This window comes from Labrus bergylta, chromosome 2 (genome assembly GCF_963930695.1).
Source record: "Labrus bergylta chromosome 2, fLabBer1.1, whole genome shotgun sequence".
NCBI lineage: Eukaryota > Metazoa > Chordata > Actinopteri > Labriformes > Labridae > Labrus > Labrus bergylta.
Genome location: NC_089196.1, coordinates 4,219,456 through 4,240,462, shown reverse-complemented (window position 1 = coordinate 4,240,462; position 21,007 = coordinate 4,219,456). Strand labels below are relative to the sequence as shown.

Here is a 21,007-nt window from a genome sequence, read left to right as displayed (position 1 = left end):
CACCGTTTATTTTTATTTTTTAAACTGCGAAAATTCGCAGTATGACACCAAACGACAAGCAGAGTGATCAAGCATTGGAGATGATTTAGTGGTTCTTTCAGTCCTTGAAAGAAAAAAAAACGGGTTCTGCGAGTTTCACCTGTTGGAGCTGCAGAATTCTCCCGATCGCTACCAGGTGTATAGCAGGATGTCAGGGGTCCAGTTTGATACACTGCTCTATGTACCAAACATCGTATTCCTTTTTTAACGTCCCACAATTTTGGAATAAAGAAATAGTATCAGTGTGCAATTGCCTTCAGTGCGCTGTTTGGACATAAAAAATAAGGAGAAAAGCAGTGGATGTATGAATTTAAAAATATATATAGATATATAAATGTGTGTCTAATGGATTGGAATAACAGACCTGCCATAATATGGAAAATTCTTCCTGGGGGAGCATTCCCTTCAGATCCTAGATTTCTTCAAAGCGTGCCACGTTCGGCTTTTCCCTTGGTACTCTTGTAAATGTGGATTTTGTTTAAACTAAGTGTCCAACAAGGTATCCCGTGCACAGCCAACCTATGTTCTCAGGGGCTGCAGGATCATACAATGAAACATAAATCAATAATATGTAACACACTGAAAATCATTTCACTGTCACTTTATTGCACGTTTCGCCTGTAGCTTCCTCAGGCTCGCCCAGCATGGATTTGTTTTGTTTATTCCATGGTTTAGGTCACTTGATTGTCTTTTGTGATTCTATGTCTTTCAGTAATTTGTGTTTCCCTCCCCCATCCCCATGGGTCAAAGGCCACAGTATTGTCTCCCTCAGCGAGTGTAATTTACAGTGCAATAAGATGTGATCTATAACTCCATTTCCTCCTCAGTAACTTTCAGGTGCAGGACATATTGGGTCCAATATGAGGCAAAGACAAAGTCAGTAATACATTTTGCATTGAGCCTCCAGGAGTCCGATATCAGTCCCTCCTTTGTGGCTTTGAGGGCCAAAGCTCCATATCACAGCCTATTGCCTTACAAACGTCCAACTTTGATCCAATCCACTGAAGTTTTTTATTGCCATTTGGACCCGACAGTGACAGTCCTGCAAAATTGATAAGAGACCCCTGGTGTAAGGAAGATATTAGTGCTGTATTTATGGATTCAACCATCATTCACATTTGATGCTACAGTCAGCAACATTTTCAAGTTTGGATCAATTTCAACTTGATTTTCAAAGATTTGAATTTGTAGAAAAGTACTCTTAAATTCAGACTGGTTAAAACTAAAGAAAACACTGTATGGTATGAGTGAGAGGGAAACCTACAGGATACTTCCTGTTAAAGTCATCAATGTACATTTTTTAACAAGTAATTGCCAAATTTTTTAAAGCATTGTTTTTCTATTTGAGAGTTTAGTGTTAAGACTGATTCAGTTACCATGGAAACAGAGAAGTAGATAAACATCCTGCTCTGTATGATCATGAGCCAGCTCAATTAGAGATGGAGTACATAGATCCAGCTGCCAGGGGGTCTCAATCAATACTACAATAACAAAATAAGACGTCCCCCACCTGGTGAAACCGAACTCTGCCATAGTGAATGTGGTGTCAAATCCCAATTCATTCACAAGAGCACATTCACACTCTGATGCACTCCAAACCTGCAGAGGGCGACCACATGCAAAATAAGTTGGTGGAACCCAAACTCTTGGAAAGTGCTCCTAGAGGGACCATATTCACCTGCGCACCCACTGGTAAAGCATGGCATGAAATGTTTGGAGGGAGCTCAGTTGGCCCTCTCACCTGCCCCTGGAAACAGGGCACGACCACAACTCCTGATCAATCAGAAGATGCAACTGGTAGGAAAAACAACTTTGAATGTGAATGATGTGTTGAGGTCATGCTTCTCCATGACTGTTTGGTTGAGTTAGTGAGTAAAATGCAGTTTAAGTTGGACAATTTTGGTTATGCTAATTTAAGCTTATGTATTTTGTTGAAACTTTGTTTGTTTGAGAACCAAGTAACGGGAAAATGTATTCTTTAGGAAAACTTTGAGAGAAAATGTTTATTAAAATTTATTTGAGACTAATGCATGTCTTTTCTGTTTATCTTGAAGGTTATCAACCTATTTGATTCCCTCATATTCCATCATTCTGTTTACATCCATTGAAACCATCTTCAAGAAAATAAAAATCAAAGAATGAGAAGAATTGAGTTGTCCTTTGCATCCTTCAGCAGTTGATCAAGCAGTTTTTCAAGTTTGGGCAGAGTTGTGGTCACAAAAACACACAGAACTTGACAGTGAAGATGAATGGGTGAAAGAAATATGTTTACAGACATGCTAAAATATCCAAGTATAATTTACATGAGGTTTTTATCACAGCAGCACAAACAGCAACAGTACGGCAGCTTTCAGCAGCCTCTCACACTTCCTTGTGTACCGGTCTTTGACGTAACATCTGGTGTTACCTGTAACCTGCTGTTACAACTACAACATTATATATTTCTCTGGCTTTGATAACTGAGGTAATGTAAGTACACAACTTTTATATAACACAGGTTGTCAATTTTTTTTAGATATTTTAATGTAAACATTGTCATAACATTCTACATATTCTACGTTTAAATTGCAGGTAACCGCAAGCAGCTGGCTATAACTTTGGGGTTTCTAGTGCCACAATTAAAGTTGACCTTTGCTGTACTACAGTCTGAGTAAAAGCTGATACTACCTGCAAGGTTGTAAAATCAAATTTTAACATGAAGAATCTGCAAAATAGTCACACACGCACACAAACACTTTTTGGCATGGATTCAAACACATTTACATGGAGCCTTCATTACATTCATCATCAATGATCAACACCAGCCCAGCCGTTCATCATGTGCATGGTGTGTGCATCTGACTTATTTTGCCTCTCACATCGTGTAAAAAATATATTTTTGTATTTTCAGTATTTTGACTGAATATAAGTGCTTAAAAAAATATATATCCATAAGAGGTCATATAGCACCAATATGAGGCAAAAATATTATCTTAATATGTATCATGATCAATGATCAGTTTCTATGTGTAATCTAAATAGTTCATCTCTGACATATAATACTGTGACCTAGTGTACTTTTTAATAACCACACAGCTGTACATGTGTTCTTTCAGTTTTCACTAATTCACCTAAAGAGTTGAAAACACAAGATAATAGGATACTAAGATAACAGTTGTAGAGGAGGTCATCAACATTTTAAAATGAATGAAGATAGTATTCATCGCCATAGTTATGTATGCTGAATCTAACAGGGAAAACAGATTCATACTAATTTATACTAACTGCATTTGCTGAATAAAAACAATCCAAACATTTTTAAAGGGTGTTGGAGGAGTTCAGAATATTTTTTCTCAAGAAATTAAAGGTATAATCTGAATTTTCTTTGTCATCAACTTTTTTCAGAAAAACGATACCATTTTCTCTTACAATACATTTGAAAATTTAAAGGCAGGGTTGGTAAATATCCAACATATAACATCAGATTAAAATGGTAATTTCACTTTTCATTTAGTCTTAACTTACTTTAAAAACCCATCCAGCTCATCAGCTAGTGTTTGTCTGACGACTTAACGTCTGTTTTATTTGACATCTGGACACCTCGTTATAAAAGACTCCTGCACATCTTTTATCCGACTGCAGACTGTAAACATAACAGGATACCTTATCCCATCATAGTATTGATTCATGTTAGGTTGGTTTTATGACACTATCCATCTTCCAAGACAAAGTTTTCCCAGCAGTTTTCACCGCGACCTCGCCTCAGATAAGTGATAAGTAATGAATGGATGGATAAACATAAGTACAGTTTGAATCTGCCCATATGAGGTTCTTACACATACTTCACAGCGTTAAGTTGTAGAGCATGTTGACTGCTGTTTTTTTTCCACATGTTAAAGCTGGGACAGATTTGTAATCAGGGCCTGTCTCTGTGTGTCATGGGAAGTTCATCCACATTTCACAAGTCTAATTTCAAAAACGGATAGGCCTTATGAAATCTACAAAATTAAAATGTGTCATCGTCAGTGCAAGCTGTAGCTCTCTCCAGTGTTTACTGAAGAGTCGCTCCATTAATTGCAGTGGGCTGTGATTATTCAGAAGGGTTTATAATTAGGAGGGAGTCAGGAGTGTTTTATGCTGGGTAATTGCATGTGTCTAGCCGCTCCCATTTAGCTGGGAGGCAGTGAGCTACAGTACCATTAGAAAAGCAAGAGAGGCTGCTTCGACCCTCGTCGCTTGAAATTGATTTTGAAGTGCTCATCAAACAGATTGCTTCTTTTTGTATCACTCTTCTTTAATTGTACAGATTCTGATGATAACCTTGCGAAGCCATTATCCATTTTTCTATTGAATTTTGGGGTGTGTCCATCAGCTTCCAATCAAAGCATTTTGGTGGGAAGCTTCAGTTGCTTTCTCAATTTGTTTCTCGATTTTAAACTCCGGACAGAAATGTTTTATCGGTTGTGTAAGGCCTAGTAATTGGACAAGCTTTAATTTTGTTGTGTTATGAAATGAATGGCTGCTTACTTTTTATATTTGGAACAGTTCTGACTTATTTTCTGACGCCGCTCACTGGAAAAAAAACCAACTCCGAATTGTTAATTTTTTGAACTGCTTGTGAGAACGCATCTGCTCTGAGAGTCTTGCAGCACTTTGAATGCTTTAATGAAACTTGTCCACACACAATATGACTGTGTTAACATTTCCCAGTCCTCTGTCTGGCTCTGTTAGTCAACCATATGGCGCCATGTGGTGTTGTCGCACCCGGCTGCTCAAAATGAAGAAAACTCGCATTAATTTCCCCCTATAAAGTCAGGGGCATCCATTTGGATTTGCATGGCATGTCACAGGGGCCACATGGGGGACTCAGTGAAAGAGTGCACCACTAGTCTGCAGATCCACCAAGGACTGCTGCAGCAGCTGTTTTCCAAGATGTCTGTACCTCTGTAATGCGTCTCTAAACTTTATGGCGTAGAACAGCTTGCTTTTTGTTCCTTTCTACTCAGCGGGGCAGGCTACTACAAGAGTTCACCTGTCACAGACTCAGCATCTATACGAGGGGAAGCGTACGGCTGCCTGACACTTTCAGCTTGCTCTCGAGCAAAAATGGATGATGTGCTGCCATGAGATAAGATGGCAGGAGACAAGGAAGGATGAGTGGTTGCTCTGTTTTTCATTATTTAGCAGCAGTGGTCACACACTACACGGCTGCACTCGTGCTTTATTTCAAATGGCAAATTACTCTGGTGTTGAAAATATAAGATTTAAAAGGGGGGACTTGATCATTTCACATCGTTACTGCAGGGGAAAAAAGCATTTTCAGACGCTTGTGCAGCCATTAGACAATTGTATGCCGACATGTCAATTTAAACTTAAACTATTCTATGTTACAGACTGAGATAGATACAAGGTGGTCCTGCCCTCGCAGCAGTGAATGGCTTTCCAGTCTTCGAGCAGTTCAAGGTGAGAAGTGAAAGGATCATGAATTTGATATGGTTCAAATCATAAATATTCACATCAGAGTAGTGAAAAGACAACAGCGCAGTTGTCAGTGTCCATCGCTGTTCAACATGAAGGAGGACACTCTGTATTTTCCATCCTGTATTTGCCCGTGAAATCAAGTATTTAACATCCATCTGATGGAAAGGTGATGCTGATACCAAGCAGCAACCTCCGGTCATGAAACATGAAGCCAATGAGGAAGTGTAAAATCCTGCAGTTCATTGAGTGTCCACTTGAGGCTGGCTCCAGGAACACAGGAAGTCACATTCACACCACAGCCACAAAAATCAGTTTTAAATAAACATGTTTACAGCTGTGTACAGAAAACTAAATATGATTAGTTATTGTCATCACTGACACACACTGTACAGGGGGATGAAGATTTTTTAAATGGCTCTGTTTTGATTTTATCAACGATATGTGTTATTCATAGTTAGGCATGTATCTGACATGATTGACAGGTGGGCGCGATGTAACGGTTCATCAGGAGGTTTAAAACCCGCCTCAGCTCCAGCTCTCAGCCTGTTGTTAGGTTGACTGAAAGTTAGACTGAGACAGGATTTCCAACATGGAGACTGCTGCTGATGATCCTCCAGAGCCCCCTGCAGGATGGGTGACGTCACTCAGGCTTCAAACATTAATATTTACAGTCTATGGTTGATACCTGTAACCGGACGATGTGATTGGCCTGCAGGTGCAATGAGTATTACAGAACACAAACAAAGCCAACAATGAAACAAATATTACACAATGAATTCATGCAGAACAAAACGATGTCCCCAGTATTTAATAGCCCTACTTTATTGATGATTTAAAAAAAGTGGATTTCAAATCATGATTTTTTAATGCTTTATGCCTCAGATGTGATTGTAGAACCCAAAATGTTTGGATTCATGATTTATACCACATTGATATTCAAGCATTTTTAAGGCAGCATTCTGGGGAACCCTTGTTTCAGATTTTCTCTGAATGAGTGATCTAAATGAACGCCCATAGAAGGACAAGCAAGGACAAACATTCAGAGGTGATGAATGCTTTGGTCCGTTTATTATCCTACAGGTGTAAGTATCTCACAGTATAGTCCACTCACACCAACATTATTATTCCAAACAACGGCTTTATGAATAAAGTCTATCAATGTATCAGCCACACTTGGAACTAATTAGATATTTAACACGTTGGGTACAGTGGGGCATTCAAAGTCAATGTTCAGTGATGAAATGTGAGTTTGACTGTGAAATAAAAGTTCAAAGTACTTCTCAAGTCAAACTGGAGTTTGGTCTGTTAAAAAATGAATGAATGAATAGATCAATAAAAAAAATGAACTAGATTATTTCTAAGAAAGTGAAAGCGAAGAAAGTGAAAGCATGCAGGTTGAAAAAATGTGTTTTAAAAATGTAAATATTTGAATCAAAACCAAAAGGAAGATTAAAAGTTACAACATAAACAGGGTGATGACGGACTTTAAAGTTGATTTGATTGCTTGAATGGAAATATCGTCGTCACAAGCGGGATGAAAGGTTTGCTAAAAATACATGAAAGTTTGCACGGCTGTGATGAAAACAGATAAATAGAATATTTACGTCTTTAAAATACAAAATATATGTTAAAATGCAGAATAGTAAAATGAGTTTGAAATGCAATAAATAATGTTAATTGCTAAGTTAAAAGGTTCTTTGAAGGCAGCGGTTGAACATTAATTTAATTAATGGAAAAATGAACATTAGCGTGTTTTCGTTTGGAATATTTATTTATTTTATTTAACCTTTATTTAATGAGGTTAGTCCCATTGAGATTAAAAACCTCTTCTTCAAGAGAGACCTGGCCAAGACAGGCAGCAGCAAAAACACAAAGTTACAGATGGAAAAAGAGAGACAAGTACAATTTACAACACATTACATTTTGGATTAAAAATAGAACCATCTATGAGTCATATCTGGGAATCAGTTTTTCAAACAGCCGAGCTAAAACACCGACATCCTATAGAATCTGCTTCCATGTCTTTCATTTTAGATTTAAAAACATTTAAGGACACCAGCTCCTTGAGCTTTAAGTCATTCTGCAACAGATTCCAGGCTGAGGGTGCAGAGTACCCAAAAGCCCTTTTCCCAATTTCTGTCCGAGCGTTTGGGACAGAAAGCATAAAGAGGTCCAGAGAATGCACAGAATACTGTCCGGTACTTCTCTGAATGATAAAAACACAAAGATAGTGAGGAAGCAGACCAATAATTGCCTTATATATAAAGGTGTACCAGTTCATGAGCCTACGGGTCGCCAAAGCGGGCCATCCAACCCGAGAGTACAACTCACAATGGTGAGTCAGAGCTTTACAGTTTGTAATGAACCTCAAGGATGCATGGTAAGTTGTATCAACCATATGGAGACACTGAGCAGAGGCGTGCATGTACAAAAGATCACCATAATCTAAAACAGGTAAAAAAGTTGCAGCAACCAGTCGCTTTTTTACATTAAAAGAAAAACACTTGTTTCTAAAATGAAAACCCAGTTTTAGCCTCAGCTTTTTTCACCAGACACAGTACATGTGGTTTAAAATTAAGGGAGTCATCAATTAACATACCCCGGTATTTGTAAAAGTGTACAGCCTCAATCTCCTTTCCATCAACAGTAGAAAGCACAGGAACATTTTGTGACCTGGTCTTATCTGCGTTTAAAAGCTTCAGCTCATGCAATGTTTTATTTAATATTGAATCTGTGTTGTTTGATTTAAGAACATGTTAACATTTGTTTGTTGTATTTTGCTTCTTTCAAAGGTTTTTCACCTAAACCACTAAACTAAACCTCAAACTAACAGGTGTTTGAGTGCAGTCTAGTCATTTTGGTAGAAGATCAATCCTTTCAAGTTGGGAGTTGGCACAGTACAATAGCTTTGACAGAACTTCTTTTTTTTTGTCTCCTGATCATATGCACCCCACACCTACAGAGGTCCAAATGCACCCATACATAAACTCATTCAAATAATAATAACTTTGGTGATCACACATGCAGCTGCAGGGGAAAACAAAACTAACTCTGCTTCTGATTTAGTTTACACAGGTGCTGTAGCAGCCACATTTGTAAGTAGATGCAGGTTGGATAGCGATCAGTTTTATTGTCTGGAAGGATGGAGAAGATTAATACTTTAGAAGAATCGAGAGCTTTAGTTATGCAGTCACCCAGGATAGCAGGGATGACGAGCAGGAAGAAGAGATGGACCAAACAGGAGAGGAAGAAAAACGAGGAGACAGAGGAGGAAGACAATGAGGAGAAGACTGATACTGATGATGATGAGGATGAAGATTATCAGCTTTCTTCAGAACCATCAGACTCCACAGAGAGCAAGGAAGAGACAGATGAGGAGTTTGTATGGTCATCCAAGAGTGGACTTTGCTGGTTCCCTATGAGTGATGAGACGCTTCATTACGTCCCTGCAGCCACCGCTCTGACCTCAGGGACCACTCACTATGTGACAGCTCGGATCAGCACCATCAGGTCCACTTTTGACTTGTTTACAGACGAGATCCTGCAGCTCCTCCTCAACCACACCAACCTGCAGAGACAGTCCACCAACAATTGGAGGGACCTTGATGTTACCGATTTGAATTCATACATTGGCTTGCTCATCCTCGCTGGTGTTTGTCGCTCCTGCAGTGAAAGCCTTCTCAGCCTGTAGGATGATCAAACTATTCCAGACATTCAGCCTCATCGGGAGAGTTTGATGACGGGTTGACGAGGCCAAAGAGGAGGGAGGCTCCTCCTCTAAGATTGGCTCCTGTCTGTTTGTTATGGGACAAGTGGACACATCGCCTCCCAATGCTTTTTAACCCCGGGAGGGACATCTGTGTTGACGAGCAACTTGTTCCATTCAAAGGCTTTCGGCAGTACACGCCCAAAAAACCAGCAAAGTACGGGATCAAAATTTGGGTCACCTGCTGCTGGAGCTTGTGCTGAAGTTGGCCGAGGGAAGCGGGTTGTTCAAGAAATGACTGAAGGGCTTCAGTACCACACTGTGACCTGCGACAATTTTTTTCACATCACATGAACTGTCTGAGGAACTGCTGACGAGGAAAATGACCTTGGTCGGGACAATCCGCCACAACTTCCTCCACCATTGCTCCACAAACGGCAGCGCGCTGTTTTCTCCTCGATTCAGCTTCACCAGGACCAACACGCTTGTGTCTTACACGCAACAAGTCCTCCAACCTATACGACCATAAAGGTTGTTTATCCCATCCCTAAAATATGACCTACAGGAGCGTTTACTAAATTAGCGCCCTTACCGGCGAACCGACAGAGGCCAGTAAGTTGTCGTCGCCATGCGCCGTCCTGAATCATCATCTGGTCATACCTGCTTGATGTGACTAATTTAGCCAATTCAATATTACAATGCATACAGTTCATGTTACTGTTCTGACAAAAAGAGGAATGTCTGTGTCTTATATTTACTGATGTCAACAGCAATGTGAGTGAACATGACAAATGAAGGAGATATATTTTATATTTATCATAAGATCTGTGTTTTCTATAGAACCCTCTGAAGTCATGGCGTCGTCTGTGACCAGTGACGGACTGTCAGTGGAACCCACAAAAAATTATATTTTAAGACTGGCATCTATTATTATGAGTTGCAGCTACCTTGTTCAATATTATTCCTGCAGATGTGGCTAATAACAAAAAAACCCCTGAGCTGTCACATGTAGTTAACTGTACATTTTGTCTTGTCTGAGGCATTAATTGAACACCTTTGTATTTCTCCTATAGACACAGTGTGGATTATTGGTGACTGGTCCGTCGAGGTGCCCAGAGAGCTGCAGAGACAGAGGAAGAAACCTGAGCCTCAAGAACATCCGCATCAGTTGGTTCGGCTGGGGTGGACTTCGCTGGAAAGGCCTGCTTCCCTTCTTCGAAAACTCACTTCGAGGGAGGTCTCCCCCGAATGGCCTTATCATCCACTGTGGGGGCAACAACATGGGACATGTCAGTGGTGTCGTGCTGGTCAATATGATGAAGGAGGACCTTCATCAACTCCACGCACAACCCGGATGGCTGCCATGCCATGGAGGCATGGCAGCCATCCGGGGAAGTGTAGCCATAACACTGTCAACAGTGTTATGGCTACATTTGTTGGATCAATAGACAGTGCAGTGATTGACCCTCAAATTAGACATGACAGTCCTGGGCTATTTTAAAAAGATGGAGTTCATTTTACACCTAGAGGAAATGATTTATTTTTAAGTAAGTTTGCTCATTGCTTTAAAGACCACCTCTAAATACAGTGAAACTGCACTGGAATTTGAAAGTGGCCTTTAGGGCCTTTATTGCAAATTCATAGCCCACTACCATGGCTAATGTTGAGGTTTTTTTTCATACTTTTGTTAAACTTCCACTGATGTAGCCATGAGACTGTTTCCCTCCCCCCCACCCCCACAATACCTGGCTCTCTGAGGTTTTGGCACCCCGTTGCCAGCTATCAGAGACATCAAATCAATGTCTTGACAGAATGAAGGGGCTGTATGATATTGTAATTCAAGGTGAGAATGTTCTGTTATATATTTAAAAGTATTGCATTTGATGTCTCTTTCCCTTGCCTAAACTAAGACAACAACTGGGCTTTCTTTTTAGAAATACATCTAGCTTCTCTTCATTTATTAGAAAAAGAGTTATCGAGGCAGTTTTTCTCTCTGTTCTTGATTGTGGGGATGTTATTTATGAACGTGCAGCCAGCACTACTTTAAAACCTCTGGATGCAGTGTGTCACTCTGCACTCAGATTCATTTCTTGGGACAGCTATGGGACACATTGTCTTACTATCAGAAAACTGGCCCTCCTTGTTCTTATTAGAAGAGACCAGCACATTTATATATAAAGCCGTTTTAAATAAACTTCCTCCATATCTTTTATCTCTGCTTTGTTTTAATGAGGGTTAGCCACAATACACGCTCACTGTCATGGCTCACCCTGCAGGTTCCTAGAATCCACTCAGAATTAGGAGGTTCGGCTTTTAGTTATTATGTACCCAATACTTTGCATTTGCTTCAAAGATGTTTTAAGATCAGCACATTTAATAACACTGAGACAATTCCAAGTTTTCATTTCTGATTTGATTGATTAGCTGTTTTTACTATTAACATTTTAAATGTTTCTTACTTATTATTTTTACTCTAGTTTCACTGTATTGCCTTTTAACTGCATGAACTTCCTGTTTTCCTATGTCTGCATTTTAGTGTATGGTATGTGATATTCCTGCATCAAGAAAAGCAAGGGGTCTTCTTGGCCATTCGGCCTCTAAAGGGTGCAGTAAATGTCTCAAAACCTTTAGTCGGACCGAGGACGGCAGAATAGATTACTCAGGATTTGATGAGACCTGGTCACGGAGAAACAACAGAGATCACTGCCAAAGTGGGCAAACAATAGAACTAAGGAGGCAGAAATTGAACATAAATATGGAGCCAGGTACAGTTGATTTGTCTTATTTTGATGTTGTACGAATGTGTGTGATTGATCCGATGCACAGCTTGTTAGATGGGCCAGACGTAGCCATCGAATAGGCCGGGGGGGTCTGGCATCGCGTAGTTCCTGGAGCACCTCCTCTTTTTGCATTCTTCGTATGGGATGGAAATAAAGTAATAAAGTAAGGGTGATGCAAGTTTGGAAGGACAAAGGGGATATTTTTCAAAAATCATTTTCAACTATACAAGAAAGAGTAAATACTCTAAAGTTGAGACTTTAGAGTATCTCCCTTAAAGGCTTCACAGGAGCTCAGTGAAAACTTTGGGTCTGTGTTGATTCCACTTTTGCCCTCGAAGATATAAAACCTGATGACGATTATTCTTTGTGGAGATTTTTTGTCTCAGCAAAACTTTTTATGTACTCGGGTACATAGCTGTTGTGTACCCGAGTTAATAATAAAAGAGAACTTGAGGATGCACATGGGTATCTGAAAATATACTCATTGGAGACAGGGGTTATACCTGCAAGCCCTTCTTCATGACCCTCTATCCGGAGCCAGAGCCAGGGCCTTGAGTCAGAGTCAACGGGGCTCTGACAAAAATGAGGGCCCGGATCAAAATGGCCTTTCGTCGCCTGAAGTCCAGATTCACGTGCCTTCAGGGATTATAGTTTAGCCTGATTCAATTAACGTGATGATTGAAGGCTGGCTAAGTCTGTTCCTTCCTTTTCCGTTTGAAATGTGAGTATATTTTTGTTTAAAATAAGTGTTTGCATGTGTTTAACTCGCAGGGAGGATAGATACAGTACACATGACAGGAACCTGATGTTTAAATTTCAGCTTGGCTGGCGAGGAAGTGGAACGCCGAGGGTGGCCATCCAGTTTATGGCTGAGCCTTGGCCAGGAGCAGCCTTGTGAGAGGGAAGACTGCTGTCACTGCCGGGAATGGGCCAAGAAGATGGATGAACAAAATAAGCGCCTCAAAAGTGACTAACAGACGAACAAATGCTGCATGAGAAAAGGTGACAACTTCTGTTCATTCTGTTTGTGGCAAAAGTGTGGACAATATTTTTTTTAAAAGTGCAAATGTCACGTAGATTAGACAGATAATTCAGCACCAAGGTAGGACAGAGTCAGAAAGATTCAGACGTAAAGTCAAAAGAATGCACATTAGAGATTATTACAGCGGTGAAGAACGCTCTTTCACATGACAAAAGTAGCTTTAGTATAAGTCAAACCTGAATATAAACGATCTGCTCGCAATACATGTGTTGAAAAGAGATTCATTATTGCCTGAAATGTACGTCGTTTCCCACGCAAAGTCTGTGATCTAGAAAAACAAAAAACAAACGTAACGGTAAAATGTGCGCACCCGTAAGCAAACTCTGACCCTGGCGTACGCACATTTTGGAGGCAGGGGGAAGTGGGCTACACAGACAGCGAGGTGATGAATTGAAGCCTGCAGAATGTAGCCTACATTGATTTCTCTTACACATTTTATTTCACAAGTTCGGTGTGAGTGATGGTCAAAGTCATTCAGTTTTAGATTTGAATAGAAGTTCAAAATGAAGCGGATGAATTAGATGATATCTGAAATGGTGTATTTGAAGATGCTTGCTGCGAGCTGTGTCCACAAGAGGAACCAGAGCGCCTACAGTGTCAGCAGGAACAGAAAGACAAAGGAACAGATGGTGGAAGAAGACGTAGAAAAAACACCAGATTAGGCTGATAGTAGTAAAGAAGTTTCTCATTTCGAAAAGAGAAATAACATGATGCACAGAAGTGATGGTTTGTCTTTGATTAGGTCTCTAAATCAAACACAGTTGACTATTCTCAATGAGATTCGACAATGATGCTTAGAAAGGATTAGAGGTAAAAAAAAAAAAAAAAAACAGGGCTCGTATTCACAAAGACTATGGGAATCCTCTCAGAGAGCTCCTAACTCAGCTTAAAAGATCCTGCCATGGATTTTTAGCCTAGGAGTGATTTAGGAATAATCTTAGAGCGACTCTGGGCGAGGAAGAGACAGAAACTTTTATCTCAGTGAGGAGGCGTGTTTCACCCTGTTGCTAGGTATGACACATTTTTTTCAGAAGCCATGACTGGTTAATCCAAAAATTTTTTTAAAATTATGAACACTGAAATCAGCATTCACTTTGACACTAATTTGTAAGATGTACTTTTAAAGTATAAAGCCTTCTAGATGTTTGAAATCAGATGCCCACCTGTGCAGCAGATTCTTCACATGCTGATTGTTATATCACCATGAAAAGTCTTAATTTGTGATTGGATATACCTGTTGAGGTGACCACATGTATAGAAACTCAACATGTCTCACTTTGTACTGAAAGAAGCCAGTGATAGATTGAAATGTCTGAATAAATATGTGTTGTCTGTTGTGCTCGACTATGAGTCAAAAATATTTTTCATGATGTGTTTGGAGAACATTTCTCCATTTCCTCCTCAGCTTGAGAAACTCTTCATCATGTTAAAAGTCCTCCTCATTACTCCTAACAGTTTGACACCTTAGGAGCTCTCTTAAGGGCTAAAACACTTTGTGAACAACTTTTATTTTTACCAGGATATAGTCTCAACTTTAAGGGGAAATTCTTCAAAAATGTCCTGATTCTAAGAATTTTCTTAGAATTTTGTCACTTGGAGTAACTCTTAGTACTTATAGGAGGCTTGTGAATATGACCCTAGATCCTTTGCATGTGTTCATTGCAGTGGGTGCTGGTACAGGAAAGAGCCCTTTAATTAAGGCTATTCAGTATGAGGCCATGAGGTTGTTGTCAACAGCTTGTCGTCATCCTGACTACACTTGTGTTTCGTTGACAGCTCCTACAGGGAGTGCTGCATACTGGAACTATTCATAGCATGTTTTCTATTAGATTTGATGTACGCTTACCATACACTCCTTTGGGTCAAGAAAAGGTCAATTCTTTGCATGCCAAGTATAGTGATCTTCAGATATTGATTATTCATGAGATCTCTATGGTAGATTTAATGTCTTTACCTCATTTTTTCTTTACATTTTTAGTTCAACATTTTTAATGTAAAGCACATTGAGTTTTACCCTGTAATGGAAATGTGCTATACAAATAAAATTGACTTGACTAGATTGATACAGATAAAACAGACTGGGGACTTTCCCTCATTTGGCAATGTAAATGTTATTGAGATGTTTTCCAGTTGCCTTCTGTTAAAGGGAAAGCCCTTCATAGATGGTGATGGTGTGAAGTTGTGGTCTAGTCTATTTAGGGTTGTTGAATTAACAACAATAGTTAGGCAAAAAGATGTTGACTTTGCAGGGTTATAACCCGGTCTAAGGAGACCTCAATGCTTAACAGTGATACTGAGACACTGAAGTGTTGTGAAACTGGTGAAGTCAGCTCAGCTTTACACATATTAACAACAAATAAACAAGTAAATGAGCACAACATTGAGCAGCTACTCAGGACTTGTCCTGAATATATTCAGATAGAGGCACAGGATTTTGTGAATAGCAATAAAACTGGCAAGTTGGAGTGGACACCACAGCGAAACCCTTTGAATAAACTCTTCCCTCGGGGATAGATGCTGGTGTGATGCTAATTAAAAATGTGGATGTTCTGGATGGTCTTGTTAACGGCATATGTGGTACTGTAACCCATATAGTCACCAGTGTTTGTAATAACTTTCCTCAGAAAGTCTATGTTAAGTTTGATGACATTGATGTCGGTGCCCAAGGGGAGAAAACGGTCTGCCAGTGTTTCTGTAGAGTGAATGGGTTCAATAAGTATTAACCCTGTGGAAGTGAATGTCACCAGATTGAGGAGACAATTTCCACTTAAACTTGCTTGGGCTTGTACAGTCCTTAAAGTGCAAGGTCTTACTGTGAGCGTTGTTGCGTCCCTTGAATAAAATATATTTTCAGCCGGTCAGGCAAATGTGGCCTTAAGCCGTGTTGAGAGTTTATCAGGGTTACTCATTCAAGATTTCAAAGAGAAAACAATATATTGTAAAGATAACATTAAAGATGCCATGAAGCGCATGTCCCCATTCTTAGTTGATGATAGAAACCACCACACATAGTTTTACTGTGTTTTTGATGAATGTGCAGAATTTGACTCTGCACTTATTTGGTAGATGTACACAGCATTTGCAGCTTAACTGTATTGCAGTTACAGAAACATGACTGCCTGATGTTTTTTTCAGAAATGCTAAAGATTGATGGTAACAGTTTTTACAACTGTCCATGAAGTTTAGCACACAGTAGTAATAATCCAGTTTTCACAGCAAGCCCAACAGCATGGTGGTGTTGGCATGTTTAGTGCAGACAATGTGGCGTGAAGTTTGTTAGTTTTGACATAGTAGTTGCAGTCATTTATCGACCACCATCGTACCCCATGTCCTTGTTTATGAATACCTCGGCAAGTTTCTTGATCAGTTCAACCCACTTAGTAACACAATTGCCGTCATGGTAGATTTTAATGATGACATTTTGAAGCCATCATCAATCTGCAGGTTTATTGCAGAAATGGGGTATGTTCAGCTATAGACACAACCCACTACTGAGAGAGGCACACTTATTGACCATGTGTATGTGAAAACAACACAGTACCAGGTACAGTCAGTGGTGTGGCCAACTTATTTTAGTGATCATGAGGGGATTGTTTGTTCCTTTAAAAGTACATCTTCCCCAGATTAGTTGACACTTAAAAGTAAAAAATTAGACCCTAGAAGAATGTCTGCACAAATCGTTTAAGTCTGTTCGGCCCAACTATTAGGCAAAAACAATATTCATTATTCAGTGTTTGGAGAACATTTCTCCATTTTCTCCTCAACTTTAGAAACTCTTCATCCTGTTAAAAGTCCTCCTCACTACTCCTCACAGTTTTACACCTGGGGAGCGCTCTTAAGGACTAAGACACTTTGTGAATAACTTTCATCTTTACAAGGATCTAGTCTCAACTTTAAGGGGAAATTCTTAGAAAATGACTTGCAGCTCATGAAAACCCCAAAATCAGTATTTCAGAAAATTTGAATATTACCTAAGACCAGTAAAAAATGATTTTAATACAGAAATGTCGGCCTTCTGAAAAGTATGTTCTTGTATGTGCACTCAGTACTTGGTTGGGTCTCTTTTTGAATTAATCATTGCATCAATGCAGCATGACACTGCTGAGGTGTTATAGAGGCCCAGGTTGCTTTGAAAGCGGCCTTCAGCTCGTCTGCATTGTTGGGTCACTATGAAATCAGCATTCATTGTCTCTCATCTTCCTCTTGACAATACCCCATACATTTTGTTCTTTGGGGTTCAGGTCAGGCGAGTTTGTTGGCCAATAATCCCTTGGTCATTAAACCAGATGTTGGTACTTTTGGCAGTGTGGGCAGGTGCAAAGTCCTGCTGGAAAATTAAATCAGCATTATGTGCTCTAAAATGTCCTGGTAGACTTCTGCGTTGACTTTGGACTTGATGAAACACAGGGGACCAACTCCAGAAGATGACATGGCTCCCCAAATCATCACTGACTGTGGAAACTTCACACTGGACTTCAAGCAACTTGGATTCTGTACCTCTCCACTCTTCCTCCAGACTCTGGGACCTTGATTTCCAAATGTAAAGCAAAATGTATTTTCACCTGAAAAGAGAACTTTGGACCACTGAGCGACAGACCGTGGCCCTTTCCAAATAGTCACAGTTCAGTAGGCAGTACGTACTTTTCAGTATGGAGTTTCAGTAGACTGAACTTTCGTGGTCATTTTATATGTCCACCACAGTATACTGAACATTTCAGTATGGATACTAACTTCCAGGTTTTATGCAGTATGGATCGGATGCGTGCTTTCAGGAAATGAATTGTATTTTACCACCCACAATGCTGTGCGAAATTAAACATAAATCGGCAGGTCACGTCCACCTCCAATTCAAAACAAACGAGCGTGGATTAATTGAATCAATTTGTAATCTAGAGTTAAAGTCCCGACTGAAATCGCTACTTCAAATTAACAACTGAAAATATAACAAATGTTTGCATTATTATAAAACCGTTCTCCCTCTATTTAAATAATGATTTCACTATTTAAATGCGTCTTTATTGGTTTATTTTATATTCTGTATATTACTGTCTTTCATTTGTACTTTCCTTTATGTACTGTATGTTATTTACCGTATTTTCCGCACTATAAGGCGCACCGGATTATAAGGCGCATAGAATAGAACGTGTTTACAACTGAACAAGGCTGGGAGATATTGTGAATATATAAATATAAATACGTATAAAACGTAACGTATAAAACTACAAAAACAAAAGTACATAAGACGATTTCCCCAAATAATAAATTATTTCTTTGACGTTTCTCTTAACTCTCAAAACGTAGTTTTATACGTAGTGCATTCACAATAACTCAACGTTGTTCAAACGTTAATGTGCATATTCACAATATCTCCCAGCCTTGTTCAGTTGTAAACACGTAAAAGAAACACAGTCTGATACCGCTAATTCAAACGTTAGTGCAGGGGTGCCCAAACAGTCGATCGCCATCGACAGGTAGATCGCTGACTGATTCTCAGTCGATCACGAGATGTTTAGTCAATATAAAATACAATTGTAAAATAGAAAAGTGATTTCAATTTCATCTCATTGCACTGTTTCCCACAAACGATACCTTTGTTGGGAGCCCAAGTATACTTCCGACCTGTGTGTATTTAATTTTTCATTTATTCATGAAATTGCTGCGTGCATGAGAGCGAGCGAGAGAGAGTGCAGGAATGCGCAATGACGTGCAGGTAAAACCGGGGGGGTAAATGTTTTACCAAAAAGTCATATATAGAAACTATGCTATGAGTATTAAGCGCATTTGATGAAGCTGCAGCTACTTTTCTCTGCTCCTCTCTGCTGTCATGACTGTGAGCATCGCGGGGGACGAGACACACCAACAAACAGCGCAAACGCACACGCACACGCACACGTACACACTTGCACTGGAGCGCCAGCCACCATGCGAACCTTTTTACTTTTTACTTTTAGTGCTACAGCACACAGTTGATCCGTGATCCGTACGGACCGAGGTGGGAACACACGTGACCCGGTCAAACAGTCGGTTGGACTTTACTCCATTCACTCTCACCGTGTCTGCAGCTAATTTAACAAAAGCAAAATCATCTCACAGCAGCCTGCTGTAGTCTGTAGTCTGCATTATTTTTTACAGAACTCTCATTTATTATTTTCTGTTTGTTGTGTGAGTATTAAATGCGTTTGTAGGCTGTTGGTAAAGGCTATGGCTCACTATGTGGACTGGTAGATCTCGGCAGACTGGTAACTTTAAAAGTAGATCTTGGTTCAAAAAAGGTTGGGCACCCCTGCGTTAGTGCATAACTCAACATTGTTCAGTTACGTATAACACGTAAAGCTCACTTTTTCAGTTCATTCCCCGTCCACGAATCCCTCGAATTCTTCTTCAGTGTCCGAATTGAACAGTTGGGCGAGTACGGCATCCAACATGCCCGGCTCCCTCTCGTCATTATCCGAGTCAGTGTCGCTGAGCGCCGTGTACAACCAGTATGGATCAACCAATTAACCAATTGATCCATATATAAGGCGCTCCGGATTATAAGGCGCACTGTCGTTTTTTGAGAAAATTAAAGGCTTTTAAGTGCGCCTTATAGTGCGGAAAATACGGTAGTTATTTAATCTGCCTTTTACTTGATTTACAATGTGATATTGTTTTTTGTTTACCTGACTGTATATGCGCTTTACTTTTCTTGAATAAAGCTAAACAAAAAACAAACAAAAAAAAAAACGAGTGAATGTGGCCGGTTCAGGAAACGTCAATGATGTCACTTCCATACTGAATGAATCAGGCGAAGTAGGAACAAATATCTGCCAACTGTGTGTGCCTACTGAATAGTAGGTACTAACAGTATACAGCACGGATAGTAGGTACTGACTACTGACAGATTGAATAGGTACTTGGCAATTTGGAAGAGGCTACTGTCTTCAGCATAACTGTGAAGTCAGCAGTCTTCCCCATGATTGTGAAGCCTACTGAACTGGACTGAGAGACCATTTAGAGGCTCAGGAAACCTTTGCAGGTGTTTTGAGTTAATTAGCTGATTAGAGTGTGACACCTTGAGTCTACAATATTGAACTTTTTCACATTTTCTGAGATACTGATTTTTGGGTTTTCATGAGCTGTAAACCCTAATCTTTAAGATTAAAACAAGTAAAGGCTTGAAATAGTTCACACAATATATATACATGTCATCCTTTCTTAATTGAAATAACTGAAATAAATTAACTTTTCCATTTTATTCTAATTTATTGAGATGCACCTGTACACTCCTGAAACCTGCTCTGGATATCCTCCTGACCTGGCTATTGGCTCGAGGTGAATTCTCCCTCTCACTTCTCACTCTGACTTGCTGCAGAAAAAATAGCTCCTCCTTGAAAGGAGAAGAGTTTTTCAGGAGTTTTCTGCAAGTGAAACCCAGAACTTCCACCAGATAGGTGTGCATTGCGTGTCCGCTCCAGGCTCTGTTACGGAGAGCACAGACAAAAAGCAGGAGTGCTGAGACAAAGGAATTCCTGCGGTAATTTTAATTGAATTTCAATAAGGTGCATGTTGTTTAAAACACAAAAACAAACACATACGGCCATTGTTCTGGGTGTTTTAGTCTGAAAATAACCCAAATGTTTTAAAGTTGTTTCAGTGTCTGACTTCCCGTCCCGCTCAATTTCTTCTTTCTGTGGAAAATTGATGCGCCGTGCTCTGGCAAAAATAGAAGCCTTGCATATCTGTGAAGTTGTGAAGGCAACAGGTGATGTGCCAAACCCCAAAAGTCTGTTCAAGACACTGTTTTCTGCTTGCCTTTGATAAATAAAAGCAGACATATAATTTATTATCTGCTTTTATACTCTCTTATTATATATAATTATAAATCATTAATGCTGTCGTTTGCTAGCTTCTTGCCAAAAATTACATATTCTGATGGAAAACTGTTCCGCCTTTCAAGAAAATGTAAGTTTAGGTAACTCTTGAGATATTTCCTTATTTTAT

General features: G+C 39.7%; 1 long non-coding RNA gene across 1 annotated transcript; it reads left to right on the top strand.

Moving 5' to 3' along the window:
- The first annotated feature begins 1,578 nt into the window (after window positions 1-1,578).
- Window positions 1,579-10,595, top strand: LOC136181269 (uncharacterized). The gene is made up of 3 exons (XR_010667622.1): window positions 1,579-1,836; window positions 5,412-5,481; window positions 10,279-10,595. It is a non-coding gene; the product is annotated as an uncharacterized lncRNA (long non-coding RNA).
- Window positions 10,596-21,007: the final 10,412 nt, after the last annotated feature.